The sequence below is a fragment of the Agelaius tricolor genome, unplaced genomic scaffold (genome assembly GCF_023055355.1).
Source record: "Agelaius tricolor isolate 1412-34295 unplaced genomic scaffold, bAgeTri1.0.p SCAF_21, whole genome shotgun sequence".
In the NCBI taxonomy this organism is placed as follows: Eukaryota; Metazoa; Chordata; class Aves; order Passeriformes; family Icteridae; genus Agelaius; species Agelaius tricolor.
The window spans coordinates 4837963-4859415 of record NW_027269281.1 but is presented as its reverse complement, the minus strand read 5'-3'; positions in this window follow the sequence as shown (position 1 = coordinate 4859415).

Below are 21453 nucleotides of genomic sequence, written 5' to 3'. Positions count from 1 at the left end.
GGCTTCAATCTCTGCCCATCACAGTGATAGTGAAGCAGATGAAGGATTTTCTGAGGGGCACCACCAAAGTTAACCCAGCATTTGGCCGAGAGGTGGGGAAATTCATGTGCCATTGTCATGAAGCAGGTACAAATATAGGGCAAGCCGCTCCTTGAAGCAGTGTACCATGGCAGCAAACACACCTGCAAACAATCACTTGGCAGGCCAGAACTCTGCTCAGGGTCGTCAGGATCTTAGTGAGCATCCACCTCAACCAGGCTAGTCCAATTAGGGTCTTCAGTGGTCCTGGTCTCTGTTCTTGCAACAGTCGTGAGGCAACTGAGGGAAACTTCAGACCGTCTCTTTCATAATAGAAATAGAAAAGTTTAAGCAATCATATGAGCTGTAGTAGAAAACAACATTTTTCCGAGGGAGTAAAATTCTGTAAGCCATGTAACCCTTACTCATGTAATGAGATACAATCTTCCTGGTCCAATAGGGCAGAGAAATTTATCTATAGAGTGACAACTGGTTTAGCAAGTTAGGATCATTGAGACGTAATTTCTGTTTTCAGATCCCTCCAAATAAAGGTTTGTACAACCACAGCTGCAGGAAAAAAAATGTTTAACAGTGAATTTGCAGTATAAGATGTGAACTACCACTAGAGAAGCAGATGTGCCTCTGGTGAGAGTTCAGCAATTATAATTTTTTTTAGAGAATACTGAGAAGCCAGGTCAGTTTGGGAAAAATCAACCAAATAACTGTACCTAGATGTTTGTAGGTAAAAACACAATGATTATGAGAAGTGAAATATTTGCAGTAAGCCTGCTAGGGCATAAAGCTTTGTGGAGTACCAGAAAAAGAAAATTGCATTTCTTCCTGGGATAGCCTCACAAACACTGATAGCTTTAAAATCCTAGAAATTCAGTGATGCACATACATATGAAACAGAGTAGAAATTTACCAGGGTAGAAATCCATTTTGGATTTAAGTGAAATGTGCCACTTTGAATTATTAAGTCTGTAGCTTGCTAGCATAGCTGAGATATGCTGTTTTAATTTGTTTAGTCTGTTAGCTTTGCTGCGCTCACAAAAACCGCCTCAGCAAAATGCGAATTTCCAAGCTGAAGAGATAAGAAGCCCCTTGAACTTTGAAATGAAGGCAAGAGACAGACAAGATGACCAGAGAGTTTTCTCTATACAAAGACTAGTTGCAAGTTGTAAAAATGAATATGCATGAACCTATGGTGAAACTCTATGCATATGTACAAGTAAGGGAATGCGCATGTCCTTTAGGGGGAATGATCCCCACATGCATCCAGCGCTGTAATAAACATACCAGCTTTATAAGTTTTACAAAGTTGTGGAGATTTTTCTTTCCGCAAATCACATATACACTTGTTTCTTTTCTTTCCAGCTAAGAAATATTGCTAATAAATGTCAATAATTCCAAAACATGACATAGAAATTATTTTTGTCTTCATACCAAGTCATTAATCTGTACAAATTCTAAAAGCACTGTATAAAAACATAAATTTGAGCATATGAAGAGGCCAGGTACTCACTTCAGGCTGTCCTGTGTCCACCTGTCATGGTTTGGCATGGGTGGAATTTAGGGAAGGGATGCAAAAGCTTTTTGTGTAACTGACAGTCTGTGGAACCACTGGGAAGCTAAACACACCTCTGTGAAAAACACGTGTTAAAGACAAAAATTCCAGGAAAGCTGTCTTTCCCTTCCAGCTAGCAAACAGGTAACACGGCCACATTTGGCCAGGCCAAAGGCAGGCAGGCCCCGCCACGGGGCCAGGCTCCTTTCCCGGGGTGCCTGCCAACCCCCCCTTTGGCTGCCGGGCAAGAGAGAGAGTGCCAAGGGACCGGGCCCTTTCCAGGGAGCCCACTGGGCCCCATCCTGGCCGGGCTGGGCAGGCTCTGCTGCGGGGCCGGACGCCTCTCCGGGGGTCCGGGGGACTCACTGGCCGAAGCAGGGCCGCAGTTGTTAAGATCTTGCCATCAGGTCCCCTCCCCCAGCACGGCCACCACATGAGATCATGCGGCTGACATCAGAGGCAGCCCTGCAACCCGTGCAGAATGGCCCTGTGGCTAGAATTGAATGCAGAGAAAACCAAAGCCCAGCCATGCAGCCAATCCTGACACAGCCCCAGCCGCAGTTCCCGGCACGCCCCAGGCGAGATGGTAACCCTTTAAGTTCTTCAATCCTCCCTTGAGTGAGAGAAAGGAACAAGATGCAAGCATGTAAAGGAACAACATGAAGACATAGTGGTCAGTGAGAGAGAAGTTAACTCCCAGATGGTAGGGATGAAGATATGCCTTAATTTTAGAGCTGAAATCCTCTTATACACTATAGAGAAAAATACTCTTTTTTTCCCTATAATGCATGAAACTATGGGGAGATAAAAAGTTCAAATTGATATTGAGCAAAGGTCTCCATGTTAAAGTAAGCAGATGTTAAAGGAGCTGTAATCCCATGAGAAATTTGAATAAAGGGAGGAGTGAGGAGACCCTGTGCCCCCAGGGAGAGAAGATCTCTGTTCCCAGGAATAAACATTGTGATGGTGTTCACAGGGGTTCTTGGATGAGGGAAGAGACGAGGATCTGACTCCATTTTTCAGAAGGCTTGATTTATTATTTTATGATATATATTACGTTAAAACTATATTAAAAGAATAGAAGTAAAGGTTTCATCAGAAGGCTAGCTAAGAATAGAATAGGAAAGAATGATAACAAAGGTTTGTGGCTTGGCTCTCTGTCCGAGCCAGATGGACTGTGATTGGCCATTAATTACAAACATCCAAGATGGGCCAATCAAAGATCCACCTGTTGCATTCCACAGCAGCAGATAATCAATGTTTACATTTTGTTCCTGAGGCCTCTCAGCTTCTCAGGAGGAAAAATCCTAAGGAAAGGATTTTTCATAATAGATGTCTGCGACAAAACATGATTTTAGAAATAGATAATGTAATATATGTCACAAAGTAATTCATGCTTAAGGGGAGAATGTATAAAATAAAAATTGTAAAAAGAATCTAACATCCAACAAGCCTCTGACCACAAGCAACCTGGAGACAGATTACTACATTGGAATTACGAAACTCCTGGTAGCAGCAGAAGAACAATGTCTCATTTAGTAATAAAAGAACGTGGCCGGGGGCGGAGATGGGCTTCCTCAGGAGCCATCAGGGAACACCCAAGGGTGATCATTGCTTGGTAGATATCATCAATCAAGATAACCGAAGTTGCCAAGGAACATACATCTGAATACACTACTTCCCCTGACATGATTAGCGCCCGCCACTACCCAGGAATCAGCAATTGTCCAGCCCTGCACAGTGAAAGAAACCTTCATACATATGCAGGGTTACAAAAGAAATTGGGGCATCTCTGCCTCAGGCATAAAAAACTGTATAAAATAGCCCTGCTGGAAATGGCATTGGTGAACAGAGGGAGATCCGGAGCGATAGAGGTCAGATCTCAGTTCACCCAGTGCCGATCCCGGGCTTGACGCTGTCTCTTTGACTGTGGTTTTTGAGGACCGTATTTTGGTCACGAAAATAAAATCTTTTCGCATTTATTAATTTGGCTTTCTGGCTGATCATTTATAACAATAATGAGACCTTTTGCCTTTGAACAGCTCATTTTTAAAACAGTACCCCATAACACAACCCATAAACACAGCTGTAAAAAAAACCTTGTAAAAAATGAGAAAGACTTCACAATTACAGATTTCCCCAGGCGGCTGCTAGCCATAAAAATTAAGAACCACGAGAGAACTAGCTTTTTTCTTGTAGAGAAGTCTCCATAGCATTAAAAAGAGGGACTTCTCTCCCTAAGTGAACTGAAGAAAGATTATTTTAGAAATAGTAAACTAACTAGAAATTTTAAGTTTTGTTTCTTTACATTGTCAGTGAGAAAGAAAAAGTTGTGAAAGGAAAAAAAGTGTTTTGAAAGTTTTGTTCTGATTCTTACTACTCTTTCTTTTGGTTACTGTTAATAAAATTTTCTTTATACCCTTTTAAAATTTTGAACCTGCTTTACTTTTCTCCTAATCCTATCTCACAAAAAGAAATACGTACACTAGTAATTAACCAACATTAAACTCACCACACTAAGTGCATTAGCCCAGAAATATAAAAATTAGTAAATACAAATGGTGCACCGAACAGAGACCTTTTCTCTTAGAAAACATCTGCACTAGACCACCGAGATAATTTCATTGTCTTACCCCAATGTGGTAAGTTTGAAATTTTGATTCCTTCCTCCTTTTACTCTTGGGTGTTGGGAAGAGACTGGGTTAAGATGGAAACAACATTGATCCACGCAGAACAAGAAGTTTACCTCCACCTTAAAAAGTCTTTTCTTCAAGAAGATTTTGGTTTTTCAGAGGGGGAGTTGAAGTGTTTTGTACACTGGTTATTTAAGCATTTTCCTTATATTTCACGGAAGACCTGAGGAAGAACTCCATAAAGAATTCTATCCTTTATTTATTATGATGATGACATGCGTTCGGAATCTTGAGGAAGTTAAAAAATAGTGAACCCCAGCTGAAAACCCCTCCTCCAGGTTCTCCTGGTTTTACTCCTGCTGCCTAGGTTGGCTCTCACGACATGGCTGCGGCCACATGGTCGCATTCACATGCTCAAGATGTCAGAGACCGCATGGCAGGAGTCACGGGGTCCCCTCATTTGCCCTCTGGTCCTCACGTCTCCTACCACAGCTTTCACAGTCCCATGAGTGAGGGAGGGGGTATCAGAGGAGCTGCCCCTGATTGGAAAATTACAGCTGCACCAGTCTCTTACAACAAAGGGGAAAGAAACCCCACGTGCACTTGCAATGCTGGAAAGGACAGTAAACAAAAGAATGGACATGTTTACTTCGGTTGCTATAGCACCACAAGACGGGTCACAGGTGCTGAGAGCCACCCCTTGCACCGAACTGCTGCCCCCGCAGAAAACCGGTGGCCGCCTGCCGCTGCTCTGCATGGCCAGAGCGAGCTGACCAATACTCACAGCCAAGCCTGGGTCACGGCAGCCCTCAGAACTGGGACCGAGGGCGGGTGGGCAAGACCGGCAGGCAGGCAGCCCTGCCAGGGGATGGCTCAGAACCACAGTCCTGGCAGCGAAACCACCACCCCCCACCCACCTGCGGGGCCTGAGCCACCGCCACTGCTCTGGAAGCCCTGCGCCTGGCATCAGCTGAGAGAGACCCCCGAAAAAAATCCAGGTCTCAGCGTGGTCACCAGCACTGGGAGCAGGATGAACCCTGCACGGCAGTGCACCAACCTCAACACCAACATCAACAACAGGTCCAGCACCAGCAACACCAACACAAACCCACTAGCCAAGGTAAAAAAGTCCTTGCCATGAACGTTTTGGGGACAGTAAAATGGTTCCATGTAAAAAACAGATACAATTTCATCACCCGGCATGATAACAAAGAAGATGTGTTTGTTCATCAGACTGCTATAAAAAAGAATAACCCCAAGAAATACCTCCACAGTCTAGGAGATGGAGAAATTGTGGAATTTAATATAATGCAAGGAAGAAAAGGCCCCCAAGCAGCCGATGTAACAGGACCTGGTGGAGTTCCAGCGCAAGGTAGTAAACATGCACCAAACTGCAAACCTGAGATATATTACTCACATCATAGAAGTCCTCCACACTCCTACCAAGGAAATAAAACCCAAAACCAACAACCAAGTCCCAGCAACAGCCTAAAAGCTGAAAGAGCACAGAACACCAATGAGCCATCCTCCATCCAAGAGTCCACCTCCATAATTCTAATACCCTTCCCCAATTCCTGTGGCCTCCCTGCCCCCCCCCACTTTCCCCTTTTCCTTTCCATTGTCCTATTGCCCCTTTTTTATGTTCCCACAAATTCCTACCACCTTTTCCCCCTTTCCATGGCCTCCCTCCACTAATCCCTTCCCCCAGAGTTCCTTTGCAATACCAGAGGGAGGGTGATTGGGAGGGAAAGAAAGGAAAGTTTCCCTAAAGTAACCATCTTTTTCTTAAAAGTTAATGATTTCTATTTGGAGTTTCCAGCAGACACACCACCACCTACACTACCTTGTACAGCCAACAACACTGCATCAGGTGGCAGAGAACCAGTCCCTGCTGAAGGAACCTTCTCCTGACTTGGTTTCCTGATAAACTGTACTAAGAAAACCCCACATCTCTCCTGCCAGCTCTAAGAAAATCTGTTTGGACATTGGGGACTCAGAATTGTTTGCATTTTGAAAATTGTCTTATGGGCACTTCTGATTGTTTTTGTCATTTTGTGTTGATTCAGTTGATCCTTCAGAGAAGCTTTCTTAATAATATCGAAAGGAGGAATTGTGGAGACCCTGGGGGTCATTCCCTGGTTTAGAGAGACACAAGAAACTTACCTCAAAAAAGCTGTTAAGACCCCATTGGCTCGTTCCCCTGTTCCTATGTCTGTTCCTATGTCCCTGAGCCACTCCCTCCCTATTCCCTGATTGGCCCTCATCTTTGTACTGCCCCGAGACCAGGTTCACCTCCAGGCCCCTCAGAGATCGATAAGCTCAGACCCTCCTTGTGTGGTGCTGGGGGACCTGATCATCTCACCGCGCGGCTGAATAAAACATCTGTGGATATTATGCATAGGCCCTTTTTGCTTCCTTACCCTGGACTTTACTAGCAGTAATTCAGGCTGCAACAGTACACTAGTAATTAACCAACACTAAACCCACCACACTAAGTGCGTTAGCCAAGAAATCTAAAAATTAATAAAATCTCTAATTAGCAAACCAAAACCACTACACCACCTCAGAAACATCTGACTCTGGGCTGCTTCTACACAGGACATTAAATAAATTGTACCACTGGTCAGCAGCTTCTTCAGCAAATCTGTCTGGAAAGGTGCCATCTGAAGAGAAGGCTCTGGGGAGACTTTATTGTGGCCTTTCAGTATCTAAAGGGGCTTATAAAAAAATATGACGTTTTATACAGGCAGATAGTGATAGGACAAGGGGCAATGTCTTCAAAGTGACAGAGGTCAGGGTTAGATTAAATATCAGGAAGAAATTCTTTCCTGAGAGGGTGGTGAGGCACTGGCACAGGTTGCCCAGAGATGCTGTGGATGCACCATCCTCAGATAATGAGGCCTCCGCTGGGCTTCGGGGTGTCCCCAGTGGGCTGCAGCAGGGTCCAGATAGTGAAGTCCTGTTCAGCACAGGCCTGTCCGCCTGTCCGAGTTCCCAAGCAGTTCTTAGCCGCAGGCAACCTTAGCAAGCTTAAGTGATATCAGCTCTTTTAGTGATTATCAGCTCATTGTGATTTCAGCTCTTAGCTTGCTAGGTGCCGAAGGCAGGCAGATGCAGGGAGAGAGAGGAGAAGGCTGTGTGAGGTTCCACAGCAATGACTTTATTGAATCTTCTGCGAAGGTTCCCAGGGATAGCTCTTCTGCCGAGCTGGGCAAAAGTAGCTCTCCATATAGGTCACAGGGGTTTTGGAAATTGTCCAATAGTAAGGGTCAAAGGAAAGTGACCTATAATCTTACAGAGAGATAAGCAAGGGTCCGAAGGCAGAAGAGAGGGGCTTCTAAGGTCCAGTCATCATGACTCAGCATTTCCTATCTTAGGCTGCTGAACGCCAGGGAGCCCTTGCAGGTCCTGGGCCTGCTGCACTCGGAAGTATTCAAGGCCATGTTGTATGGGGCTTTGAGCAATCTTGTCCCAGCACAGCTGGTCTGTAGCTGGACAGATATATCTGGCCATAAACAGAAATCCAATTCGGCTAAGCCTAGTTCATTATAGAAAAGAAATAAACGAGTCCCTGGGTGAGCAATGGTGGGATGGATTTGAACTCAGACAGGGACCCCAGCCAATCTCATTCATACCAGAATGCAGACATATCATTTGTCGTTATAGAGCACAACACAGTACAAAGTACCACGACTCCATCAGAAGGGTGCAAGAGAGATTTATTACAGCATGTTGCTTTTATACTTTTTCAAGATATTTACATTCACTTAACATGCACATTCACTGCCCATTGGTTATAGGAAAGAAACAAAGTTCTCAGTGGGTGACCAAGGAGCCACGTCATTCTGTGAGCCAGCTAGAGTTCGTATCTTTTAACTTTCTCTCCTTCATCACATCTCCATGGTGACAACCTTGGTGTCTTCCTCAGGAGAGATATGGGGCTTTCCTTTATCTTCAGGAGGCCTTTTCTGGCTCACAAGAACAGCACAGAATGTCTCTCCTACAATCACTGGCCAGGGAGCTGGGCGGTACAGAGACCCTAACCAATTAACTGTCCGAGCACAGGAGTTTTGAACCCCCCTATAAAAGGGGACGCCAAACAATAAACTGAGCTGTTTGTTGCTGACCCTTGGTGAATCCTGTTGTATATCTGTCTCCAACCAATGACCTAATGTAATAAAATTTCATCTAGTGAAGGTGTCCCTGCCCATGGCAGGGGGATTTGAACTATGTGATCTTGAAGATCCCTTCCAACCCAAACCATTCCAGGATTCTATGACAGTGTATGATCTGTCAATTTTCAAGTATGCACAATGTAAACTTTAAAAAAAGTGTGAGAAACAACTAATCACTTTTTAAAATTTTATTAAACTTTAACAAAAACTACAATAAAAGGACTAAATAAGGAAAAATTACAGCGCTGAGAGCCCCCATGGCTACCAGCCACATACTCCTCTTCAAAATGGATGCTCCCCCTTTTATATCTCTAGCCCCTCCTAGAGTCCTGTCAGTCGACTCCTTCCTTGCTGCCTAGTGGTGGAGATCACTTTCTTACACCTTGATTGGAGGTCAGGTGTTACTATAGTAACAAGCCAAAAGCCAACCCTCCCAAATGCCCCAACTACCAAGGCCATACTGTGACAACAATGGGGGGGGGGGGGGGGGGGGGGGGGGGAGGACATATTACAGTAACATAACTACACATCTACAAAACTTCTCTTTACATACATATAACATTCAACCCTTAACTGTGAGAGCCAACCATCTCATTACTCATCTACAACAAACCCCCCTCTTTCTTTTTATAAGTTGGCGGTGATGGAGAGAGACGGGGAAGACTGACTCAGTGATCAGAATCCGATTTTATTGTGGGATACAAACGCTTATATACTATTTAAGGAAGACTAGTAATGTGTACTACAATAATTAGGTTAAAATCACATGCACAAACTTATGCATATAACAACACCTCTTGCTTGCAGAGTTTAATGGGATTGTCTTTTTCCGGTAAACCCGTTTGATTTAATCTTCTTGCAATCTAAGTCTAATTTTCAAAGTTCCGTTTGTTTTTGCCAAGCCATCCTGTTATCAAATCTCTTATGTTAACCAGGTCCAAAGGCCATCATCTGTCTTGTGTCCCCCAACATTCCAACATCTCCCCCTTTCCTTTCGACCAAAAATACTCTTTTAATGTCCTTAATTAATCTCTGCACACATTGAAAGGTATCATGATTAATATAATTATTATCAAAATTACCACATACATACTTATCCTAAAGAGAATCTTTTCGTTAAAAATTCCCACCACTAAAAGGCTCAGGCTTGATCTTTATAAACTAAAAACATTCCTGATGGCAGTCACATTACTGGATTTAGAAAGGCTGCCAAAAGTGTAATTGTACCAAAAGTTTTGACTCTTATACACAGGGTGATAGGGAGAAACATTTTTAGACTGATTCCTTCCCATTTCTTTAAAATTAACACAAAAATCCAATTTCACTGAACCCAGGAACTCTAATTCTTGGGGTTCCACCAAAGGTGTTTCAGGAGGGTAAGGGATCCAATTTGATATGATTTGGTTTGCTTTCAAAAATTTTTAGTGCAAATATTAGTGTAAAAATCTGAAGGGGTTATATTCCCCCCTAAGTTTTTGGTTTTTAATAACATGTGTGTTTCTCATTATGAACATGAAGGTAACATAAAAGCATAACACTATGTAACAAAAAAATAAACTTCTAGTAAATAAAAATAAATCAGATAATAGATACAATTAGTAGCACATGAAAAATAAAATGGTGATTTAATACAATACATTATCAATTATCTTAAATATTGTACTATTACTTAGAGTTTGTAGTAATTGGCAAACTTTAATTTTTAAAGTGAGGGCTTGGAAAATCATTCCCGAGTAAGATTTCCAAGTTCACCTTAAAAGGAGGTTTAGCTATTATAGGTCCAAATTTGTTAAGTCAAAATTACTTGAATATCATTTTGGTGCAAAAATTTTTCTCTACTAGTTAAAGCCAGGAATTGACCAGGCTTTTGACTGGAAGAGTCTTTTTAATATATTTTAGAAACCTCTTAGTAATAGTAGTTAGAAAAATAATATATGTCTTATAAATAGCTATACAACAATAAGTGAAGGTTTGTAAACTAGCTGGCTTTCTCATTTATCCTTAGTTAGTCAATGGTACCATAGACAAATAGCAAATGAATAAAGTAATGCTTGTTATAAAAAGTCAGTGAATTCACATAATAAGATTAACAACATAATCAGGGTTACTAATATATCAGTAGAAACTGTCATAAGAAATTGAGGTTATATTTTCCTAGACATTTATGCATATAAGACATTAAAGCAAAAAAGTAAGAAAGAAGCCATTAAATAACTCATAACTAATAATGGTCATAATATTCTTAAAAACAAGACCAGACTCCTGGTACTAAAAGTGATTTCAGCATTTATTATAATAAAAAAGAAAGGCCTAAAGCATGGGGGCTTGCGGGCCGAGCAGGAGCATTCCTGTCGAGGATGCTACAGTGCCAGCGCTTGGTCTTCTTCAGCAGTGATGTCCCCGATGTTCCAGGTGGAGCAGCACAGATTCAGTGGGTCAGATGCCCCCTTTTATCCTGTTTTTTGTCCCTTTGGATTGGTTTCTTTTTGGATCCTTCATTTGCATGAATATTTAAGGCACTTGATTGGCCCATTACAGTTCTGTCCAGGCTGGCTTGTTTCGCTTGGGGGGTGGTGCACTTAACTTAGGTATAAGACGGTATATTGAGTACCGTATTTCTTATAACTACCCTTTAAACCCCTTTTACAATATAATAACCAAACTTTTTAACAGTACATACTTAACAATTATCAACTATTTTACAACAGTTTCTAACCTATTTTTAACAATATGGAATTGCTTCTCATTCTTCAGTATTACTTATGTTATAAATGAATATTCTAATTTAATAATTAAGGAAATTTATGAAATAATCAAAGTATAAAATTGGAAAAAGCCACAAGCAATTCGACTCTGAGCCAGGCAATCAGAGTCGGGGAAACCCAGAATTTGGCTTCTATCGCACCAAAGTCCCCATGGGTCTCCAAATGTCATTTCTAAGGGGTTTGTTTTATACAGTCTTTTGGGCTCTGGAAGGGGCCCTTCTTCAACGTATTATCATAGTTTCTTTCATTCTTCCTGCCACGTTTCCCGGAACTGGTGAATAATTGCTGAAAATAATTGCTGAAATCCTGTCAGGTGAAAATCTTCTGGGATAAACTTCTGGCATCAACTATTATCTTAATGATGATGCCTATCAAATGCCTCCTGCTGGGGTCTTGTCAGACAAAAAAATCCCTTGAAATATACATCTCTGGAGACAGTCGTCCTCCTGGTGTTTGAATCTCCATCCTTATCACTTAGCCTATTACTGCTTGTTGCCCGACACTGGCTTTAGTACACAAAATGCTGTGGTTTTTAATTTCCTTTAACATGAATTATTTTATAACATATATTTCACTTATAAAAAATAAAATAGCAAAATTTTTTTTTAATTTCTATAACAAAATAGTGTTATCTTGTAATTTAAATGAGCAAATTTTGACAAAAATTCCTTCAGACTTTATGTCATTCACTTGTATAGCAAAGGAATTATATCTTATAACTCAAACAGGTATACTTCAGCAAAACTTAAAATCAACTTCACTAAAACTTAATAAAGTATCTCTAAAAGAACTTAAAGTTAGCATCACTGAGACTAAACAAAAATCAATCTTAACAAGAATTACCTTATTTAAACTCTATTATTACAAAAAGGTTACTGAAAATTTGTCATATAACAGTTAAACATCAAAATAAACAACATGCAAGTAAACAACTGTACTGAAATCTTTACAATAAAATTACCTTGTTAGAACTATGGAGTAAAAAGCAAGCACTTAACAAAGCTGACAATGGAGTTAAGTCTCAAAAAATCAGTACAGATAAAGTTCAAGGTTTGTCTTGAATGTGAGCTAAAGAATCTTGAATTTATGACTTATCTAATTCCTCTTAGTGAAGTATGTAGTTTTGCTATGTTACTAATATGTAAAAAGACACCACCTCTATACCAACACCTTTGAATTTGTGGAGATGTCAGTGTCCCAATGACTCCTATACAAAATTTGAATGCATAAAAATTCCCCACTGTGTTAACACATCCCTACCCCACAAAACCAGGGGGACAGACAGCACAAAAAGTTTAACCGTGGCTATCCGCCCATCAGGCCCTGTTATTTGCACCAAGTGTTGGCTTTGCAGGCTTTCACGATTCCTACCCATGCCTGGGAGTACCTGGGGCACAGTCATTAGTGGCCACTCACTGGGCCACTGGCTTTTTGAGATAACAGTGACATTGGCTCCTGTAGCAGAGTCCTGTTAGGTGTGTCTCTGCCTTTCAGAATCACTTTGCATGAGCATGTTGGATGCTCAGATGGACTATGTTGTGTCCATAAAATCTGTGGGACTCCTGTGGTATCAAAAACCCCCCCTCCCTCTTCTCAGTTATGGGGGATGCAGATAGGGGTTGAAAGGAATAGTGGATTTGTCTTTACAAACAAGCTGTGGGTCTGCTGGTAGATAAAACTAACACTGGGAGATAAAAGAAACAATGAGGAGTCCACTGATTGATGAATGGAAAAATGTCCCAGTCTCTCTGCAAGCCTCTCAATGTCCCTGGGCCTTACCCGGGTCGGCAGAGAGTGGGGGGGGTGACCCCACCACGGCCGACTGCGGGGAGACACTCTCTGTGCCCCGAGGGTGCTGAGGGCACTCAGGCTGGTTGCCTTCGTTGCAGCAGAGACGACCGAGACGTCGGTGGAAGAGGAAAGGGGCCGACTCCCAGCAGGGGGTATTCCAAGGTTTTATTAAGGAGTCCCGAGGGAGCTCCTATACCTCAGGGGGTTCCTGCCGAGAGCACTGGGGGAAGTCTGGAGCTCACATTTAAAGGGGGGAGGAAACTAACATAGATAAAATCCTACTGACCAATAGGTATCTCTGGGGGATGGGTGCTGGGGGGACAGACATACAAAACAGCGTATGGGGCAGGACTTGGGGGGTTGACCCTTGGCCCCTGGCTAATCACTCGACAACTTGGACCGAAACTTCTAGGTAGGGGGCTGGGATGTCGAGGTGACTGGCAGAGAGCCAGGGTGGGGGTTTTGGAGGTCTTATCCCGGGAAAGGGATAACACAAGTAGAGGGAAAAGGAGGGGGGGGGGGTGCAGTCTGGGATAAACCATTTGGGAAAAACATGGGAATACAAAACCAATTACTTCAAGGTATTACAAAATATAAGAACGCACTACAGAAAAAGATATTTGCTTTTACAAATAAACTTTAGGTTTGCTGATAAATGAAATTAGACATTGAAAGATGAAAGAAACAATGGGGAAGAAAAACCCAAAAATTCTGTAAGAATTAAAAATTAAAAGGGAGGGTTATACATTAGAGGGAAATCTTTGGGAAATCTTCAGTATCAGGTGTATTGGGGAGTCTGTACCTCTGAAGTACCCCAGCCAATGGGGAAAGAGAGAAGGGAAATGCGGCCAGGAAATTGGGATAAAAAGGGAGGCTGCGTCCTCCAAAAATTCAAGAGATCCCAGGGGAATGCACCATGGCCTCTCCCTTTATTCGAATAAAGCCAGAAAGGACTCCTCTGTCTCCTTTTTGGACATAAACCTCTGGTGTTTGTAGATTAATTTTCCTAACAGGGTGCTGCCAGGGAAAATATGAGGTGAGCTATATGGCTCCTGGCTGGGACTGCACAGGTCAGCTGGGGAGTCCATGCCATGAGTCAGAGTCAATAGCTCCTGGGAGAACAAACAAAGTATGCATATGCTGTCCAGGTGGTCTGAAAAACTCCAGTGGAAACCAAATGAACAGATGAATGAAGTAACATTACTGTTGTATTGTTTGATATGTCCAGTCTGGTGCTCCCTGGGGTGGATCCATGTAGGTCAGCGACAGTGGTCTGGCCAGGGCTGCCTGTGGTCTGGTGAAGGCTGCCTGGGGCAGCGGCTGGGCTGAGGCTTGTGGTGGTCCCTCCAAGGCATTGGCTGGGGCATCTGTGTCTTTGCGTGGTACCGCACTTTGCACTTTGGCTCCTGTTTCCCGATATCGGGATGCCCTTCAAAATCATACTTGGCATTGATTATGACACCAAGGGCAAATAGCAGGAGTTTTGGATCTGGTCCCCCCCTTTTCAAAACAGTCCTTTTTCAAATGCCAAGATTTCCCACAAGTTTGGGGGTCCCCCTCCTTAGGGGCCTTTTTCTTTAGTTGCATCCAGTTATCGTGAGGATCAGGAGGGAATGGATCAGTCTCATGATCTGAGTCTATCGGCCCTGGACCGAAGGGCTCCCCCTCCTCACTGCTAGAGCTGCGGTCAGCGATATAAACTCCTAATGATTGTGAGAAAGGATGCCTTGCCCTCCTTTGTCTGGGCAGGGGTGAGGCTGATGGCTGCAGCCACTCTTCAGTATCAGAGGTGCCAGTTTCAAGTGGGCAGGGAGAGTCAGAGCGAGGAGAGACAGAGCGGGGTAGGGGGCTGGCAGCATCCAGCCATTCTCACTTTTTTAATGTCTTAATGTCCTCCTTTAGGATGGGGGAGTCATGCTTGTCCAGAAGGGCTAGCATGGTTTCATAAATGTTTCTCCCTTTGGACATTTCCATTCCTATTTTTAGTTCCTTTTTAGTTCCCCTGGCTCACCTGTCAGTCGCAGCAGACAGGCGGTTGTGGGCCCAGACGCAGTTCTCTCACCGTCACAATCAGTTCCAGGGGCTTGTCAACTGCCACCAGTCAGGCCGGTTCATTTCCTCACACCGAGGCACCAATTGTCGGCGAAGGAGAGAGACGGGGAGACTGACTCAGTGATCAGAATCCGATTTTATTGTGGGATACAAACACTTATATACTATTTCAAGGAGACTAGTAGTGTGTACTACAATAACTAGGTTAAAATCACATGCACAAACTTATGCATATAACAACACCTCTTGCTTGCAGAGTTTAATGGGATTGTCTTTTTCCGGTAAACCCATTTGATTTAATCTTTTTGCAATCTAAGTCTAATTTTCAAAGTTCCGTTTGTTTTTGCCAAGCCATCCTGTTATCAAATCTCTAATGTTAACCAGGTCCAAAGGCCATCATCTGTCTTGTGTCCCCCAACATTTCAACATCAAGTCATTTGGCTTGAACAATTAACTCTTATTTTCGATTCTGATAATTTACTCAGGTCTCAAAAGAAAAATTTTTGAATGAGTCATGCTAGCATCTGTTGATATTGGTGAGAACAGAGGGAACAGGAAAAAAATCTCAGGTTCTCCTTAGGTCCACTTATTGATGAATTGGTTGGACAGACAAAAAAGAATCATAGAGGTCCAGTATAGCTTTTTACCCTCATCTACCATGCCTATGGGCTTGCTACACATGGCAGGTGTATCTTAATGGCAAATAGAGAGGCCAACTCGGTCTTGCCCTCTAGTCCCTGTTATTAATTACACCTGTATTGGGTGTTGAAGGGAAAAGACAGCTGAGGAATGACAGAGGTCTGGTATGAACTTTTTGCCCCCACCTTACCATGCCCATGGGATTGCTGCCTGCAGCAGGGCTATGGAATCTTCTCGGTGGCAAACACAGGCCAACCTGGTCTTGCCCTCTATTTCTTGTCTTCCTAAGCAAACCACCCTAGCACCTCTTAAGGTTCTCTGTCTACCTCTGTCTCGGTCTCTCTGCGAGCCTCTCAGGAACCCTCGGCCAGTCCCGAGTCAGCAGACACCGGGGGGCAGCCCCAACATGGCCGACAGCGGGGAGACACTCTCCCGTGCCCCGAGGGTACTGAGGGCACCTAGGCTGGTCACCTTTGCAGCAGAAGAGACACCAGAGACATCGGTAGAAGATAAAGGGCCGACTCTTAGCAGGGGTTAATCCAAGGTTTTATTAGGAGTCCCAAAGGAGCTCCTGCACCTTAGGGGGCCTCCTGCCGAGAGCCCCAGGAGATGTGCCAAGGTTACATTTAAAGGGAGGTGGAAACCAAAAGTAGATAACATTTTACTAACCAATAAGTGACCCTAAGGGATGGATGCTGGGGGATAGACATACAGGACAGTGTATGGGGCAAGGCTTGGGGGGCTGACTCCTAGCCTCTGGCTAATCACTCGACGACCTGGACCAAAACTTCTGGATGGAGGGGATGGGATGCTGAGTGATTGACAGAGAGCCAGGGTGGGGGTTTGGGGATGATCTCATCCCGGGAGAGGGATAACACAGGTAAAGGGAGGGGGGTACAGTTTGGGATAAACCATTTGGGAAAAATATGGGGATACAAAACAAAACTACTTCAAAGTATTACAAAGTATAAAAACGCACTACAACATACCCCCCCTCAACAGATGCTTGCAATCTCCATCTATTAAAGTAGGACAATTACATCAGTAACAGATATGGTTCAAACTCCCTGTCCAAAGTATTACTTAAAAGAGTCTTCAAGCTGGCTGGTGGGAGCTTGACTCTGTGGATTTTTTTTTTCTTCTTGGGGCTTCTTTGGTTATCTCTCTGCCTTTGCTTGAGAGTTGCATAGCCGATTCAGTGGTTAGCAGTACCTGGAAGGGACCTCCCCACTGAGGGGTTGGAAGCTCGTCTTTCTATTATTTGATCAGTACTTAATCTCTAGGGTTAACATTATGAATTAATGCTTTAAACCCTTCTCCTTTTGTACCCACTACTTGCAAGGTATTTTGACTCTTCTCATATCCCCTTTCAATTCTATAAACACAAGTTCTTTGTTTTTAATTCCCATGCTCACCACAAATTTAAATTCTTCTTCTTGGGGACTTATTTTATTAAGGGCGCCTGACGATATTCTGTCCCCAGGAGGTAGAGTCCTTGACATCTCTAGTCTTCTACCTCCCCTCTTAGCTCGTTCTTAAAAACCTTCAGATCCCTTTCCCTTTGGGGGCAGTTTCTCTTGAAGTGTCCATTTTCCTTGCAATAAAAACAAATTTGTCCTTCTCTAATGGCAGTTAGCATTACTCTGGCCTTTGCCTTCTCTTCATCCCTCCTGATGTATACATTTTGAGCTTCTCTTAAGAGATCCTCCAATCCCCTTTCTTGTCAACTATCTAATTTCTCTGGTTTCCTCCGCATATCTAGACATGCATGGGTGACAAAATACATTTTTAGTAAGGTCTGTCCAGCTGCTGTTTCAGGGTTGATATATGAATATTGCTTCATATTTTTCTTCAGCCTTTCTAGCCCCTCTGTTGGGGTTTCTTCCTTTTTTTGCTGTTCATCAAATGCTCTATGAGCATTTTGGCTTCGTGGGGCCACTTCTTAATTACCCCTTATAATTAATGTTCTATACTCCTCCATGTTTTGCCTTCCCCTGGGGTTGTTGTGGTCCCAATTAGGGCATACTGTGGGCATTTTCAGATCCCCAGGAGGTCCTTGCATGTGTTCCCATTCCCATATCCGCATCCCAGCTGCCCAGATCATCTGTCTCTCCTCTGGTGTAAATAATATGGCCATTGCTGATTGCATTTCTTCCCATGTATAAATATTTGGGCCTAAAAATTGGTCTAACTGTTCTGCTAACCTGATGGATTCTTCTAGTAATCCTTTTAATTCTTTCTTGAACATCTTCACATCAGAGGAATTGAGTAGTACAGTTACAAACCCAATTCCCCCATGCGCCCCACCCAGTAATACTTCTGTCAGAGGGTACAAGCCTATTGCTTGGTTCCTATTCCCAGATTTGTTCTCCTCCCCCTGTGTCATTCTGTTATTAGTATTTTGACTAGGCCCACCAGAGAGCAAGGGAGGTGCGGTCAGTGCCAGTGAAGGAGGAGGCTAATAGTCTAACTGGTCCCATTCTTTACTCTGTTATTTTAAACTCACCCACCCCTGAAGGTGGACTTTCTGCTTCCCAACAGGCAGCATAGTCACTCTCTTCTTGATTAAATGGTTTCTTACATAAATGTTTAAAGCCTGACATATCCACCCTTCGTCTGACCCATACCTCGGCCAGTATACATAGTTGCTCCTAATTTCCCTTCTGGTTCATTCTACCATGCAGTACTGAATCATTTTGTGTTCATCTTTATCTCTAGTATTGGGGTCATATTTCCACTGGGCTAGTTTCCTTCCCAGTGGGCTATCTGGGGAGATACCTATTGGTACCTCCTCAATTTCTACTTATCCCTTTGGGGATTCCCTACTTGCCCATAGTCCCATCCTGATCAGCTGATCACAGGTCCTACCCTGACAGACCCTGCCTTTCCAACCACAGGCCCTCCTGACAGAGCCCGCCTCTCCGATCGGCCAACTACAGGCTCTGCCAACAGGGCCTGCCTCTCCAATAGGTTAGAAAGAAAGAAAAAGTAGAAAAAAAGAGAAAGGGATAGAGAAAGAAGGAAAAAAAACCCTTACTTTTACCCTGGAAGGCTGGAACAAATAAAAAGCCCTGCCTGCAGTCTAGGAACTTCCGTGTGATTGGGTTGGCCCTTCTACTCTTTCACCACTTGGGTCTCACACCCCAATGCCTTTCGGCGTGCTAGGGCAACTGCTGAAAGCTCCTCCCCCCGTGGGCTCCCACTGCCCCACAGCTTTTATGCTGGCAGATTACTGCAGAGAAGTCTCCGCAGTCCAGCACTCCCAGGTCAGTCCGCCGGCCGCCACTGCTCCTGGGACCCCTGAGTCATCGTGGCCAGCCCAGCACCAGGGATTTGCTAAGAGGCACCCATCACCAGCTGCGCCACATGCAACCGTGCCTGTGCTTCCAAGCTGCCACCCCACTCCCAGCCAAATTTGCAGCGCTGGAGATTATAGTGCCGGGTTTAGCCACGCTGCGCACAAACTGCGTCCGCTGCTGCCACCGCTCCCGCTGGGCCAGCAGGTGCTGAGAGCTACTGTTTTGGGTTCCTGCCAGCTGTCACCCAAGCGGGTTCCTGTCCAAGATCTCAGAGACCCTGCCACGCCCACGAGAGCAGTCAAACACCCCTCGCCCAAGTCCAGTGGCTCTCAACCTGGCATCCCTAGATGTTCTTGAGCCCCCCAAGCCCTGTGGCTCTCAACCTGGCACCCTTCAGGTGTTCCCGAGCCCCCCAAGTCTGGTGGCTCTCACACACACTCCAATCACACTCTCACATTCTCACACACATGCAAATACTCAAAATTTTTGTCTGCTTTTTCTTCATTTAGTCCTCTATTGTCCCCGATGCTGACCTGCAATCACCGATAGTTGCAGGAGAACTCGACAGAGCTGCCAAATTTGTGGCAGGGCATGCTTCTCCTTCGAAATCTCCTACAGCCATGGAGATGATGTTTTTATCTGGAACGAGCTCCCAGTGTGAGAAATGACTAATCACTTTTTAAAATTTTATTAAACTTTAACAAAAACTACAATAAAAGGACTAAATAAGGAAAAATTACAGCGCTGAGAGCCCCCATGGCTACCAGCCACGTGCTCCTCTTCAAAATGGATGCTCCCCATTTTATATCTCTAGCCCCTTCTAGAGTCCTGTCAGTCAACTCCTTCCTTGCTGCCTAGTGGTGGAGATCACTTTCTTACACCTTGATTGGAGGTCAGGTGTTACTATAGTAACAAGCCAACCCTCCCAAATGCCCTGACTACCAAGGCCATCCTGTGATAACAATGCAGGGGGGAGGACATATTACAGTAACATAACTACACATCTACAAAACTTCTCTTTACATACGTATAATGTTCAGCCCTTAACTGTGAGAGCCAACCATCTCATTACTCATCTATAACATAACGAAATTGGCATTAATAACTCAGTTGGGAGCATCTCACTTTTAAGTATTGTGTAAATCGGGGCAGGCGGGGGGGGGGGGGGGGAATCAACTATTTGAAGGTCTCAAACTTGGCAAAAGCTTAACTTGTCTTAAATCCATATGGTCACTGTTTGGATCATTCTGCCAAAGGCAGAAAAAATATATTAAGTTTAGCAAGCAAGCAAAGTCAGAAGAAGATCAGTTATGCAGTCAACCAGCATATCTGAAGCAGATAACCATCCCGGGAGGTTTTTAAAAGACGTGATATGGCAATTAGAGGCATGGTTTTAGTTGTGGGCTTGGCAGTGCTGGGGTAAGCATTTGACTTGATGATTTTCGAGGTCTTTTCTGACCTAAATGATTCTAGGATCTGCAAAATGTTGAGATGCTCAGTCCCTCCAGAGGAAGCTCATGGTGCCTTCAGAGCCCCAGCATCATCTGGTCAATGGAGAAACCCTTATACAAAATGTAAAAAAAACCAATCACTTGTTTTTAAAATGTTAAAAGTTTAATAGTAATAAAATGGTTATAAAATACTAATATAATTAGAGTAATAATAATTTGGACAATTTGGATTAGGACAATATGAGACAACAGAAAAAAAGAGTTACAGATGCCAGGGTACCTTTTTCTGGGCAGCATAAGCCCAAGAAAGGACATATGTTAACAGAGGATTAACCCTTTAAAAACAATAACCTGTTGCATATTCATACATCTCATACATGATGCATAAATTCCATTCAAACACAGGATACTGTCTGGCCATTGTCAGCTTCTTCCTCTTAATCCTAACGGCGTCTTCATGACTGAGCGAGGCAGGAAGAAGTCAGTTTCTTCTTATACGAGAGCAATAAATTCTTTTTCTCTGAAAGATTTAGGTGTCCTGTGGCTGCTATCTCGCTGCGAGTCCTTTCTTTAAAAAAAGTATCTTACATAGCATCATTTCTATTTTAACATTATGTTATAACCTAAAACTATATTTAACACACTACTTAAGAAAATTAGTATAGCATAACTTTCTAACATAACACATATAAAATTCATTTTAATATTTGTGAAAAGCCAATTATAAAATACGCATGTTTCACACAAAACAAAAATGGCTTGTGATGGTTTGGACTTGGCAAAGATCAAAGTAATTCCTCCCATACAATTTGATTATTTGCAACAAAGTGAAGGAGCCTAAAGCAGAGCAAAGCAGGCATGAAAAAGGCAAAGTGTTGTACAAGAGAAGCCTGATAGGTGAAGACAGCAGAGAATTAACTTGTGTATCTGGGCAACAAATTCTGTTCCAACTTCTAGATAACAGTTACAGATCTGTATTCCCTTCATTAATCTTTTTTAAAAACAAAGACAATACTATAAATACCAACCAATATTCCAGTTGTCACATCAGAGACAATTATCT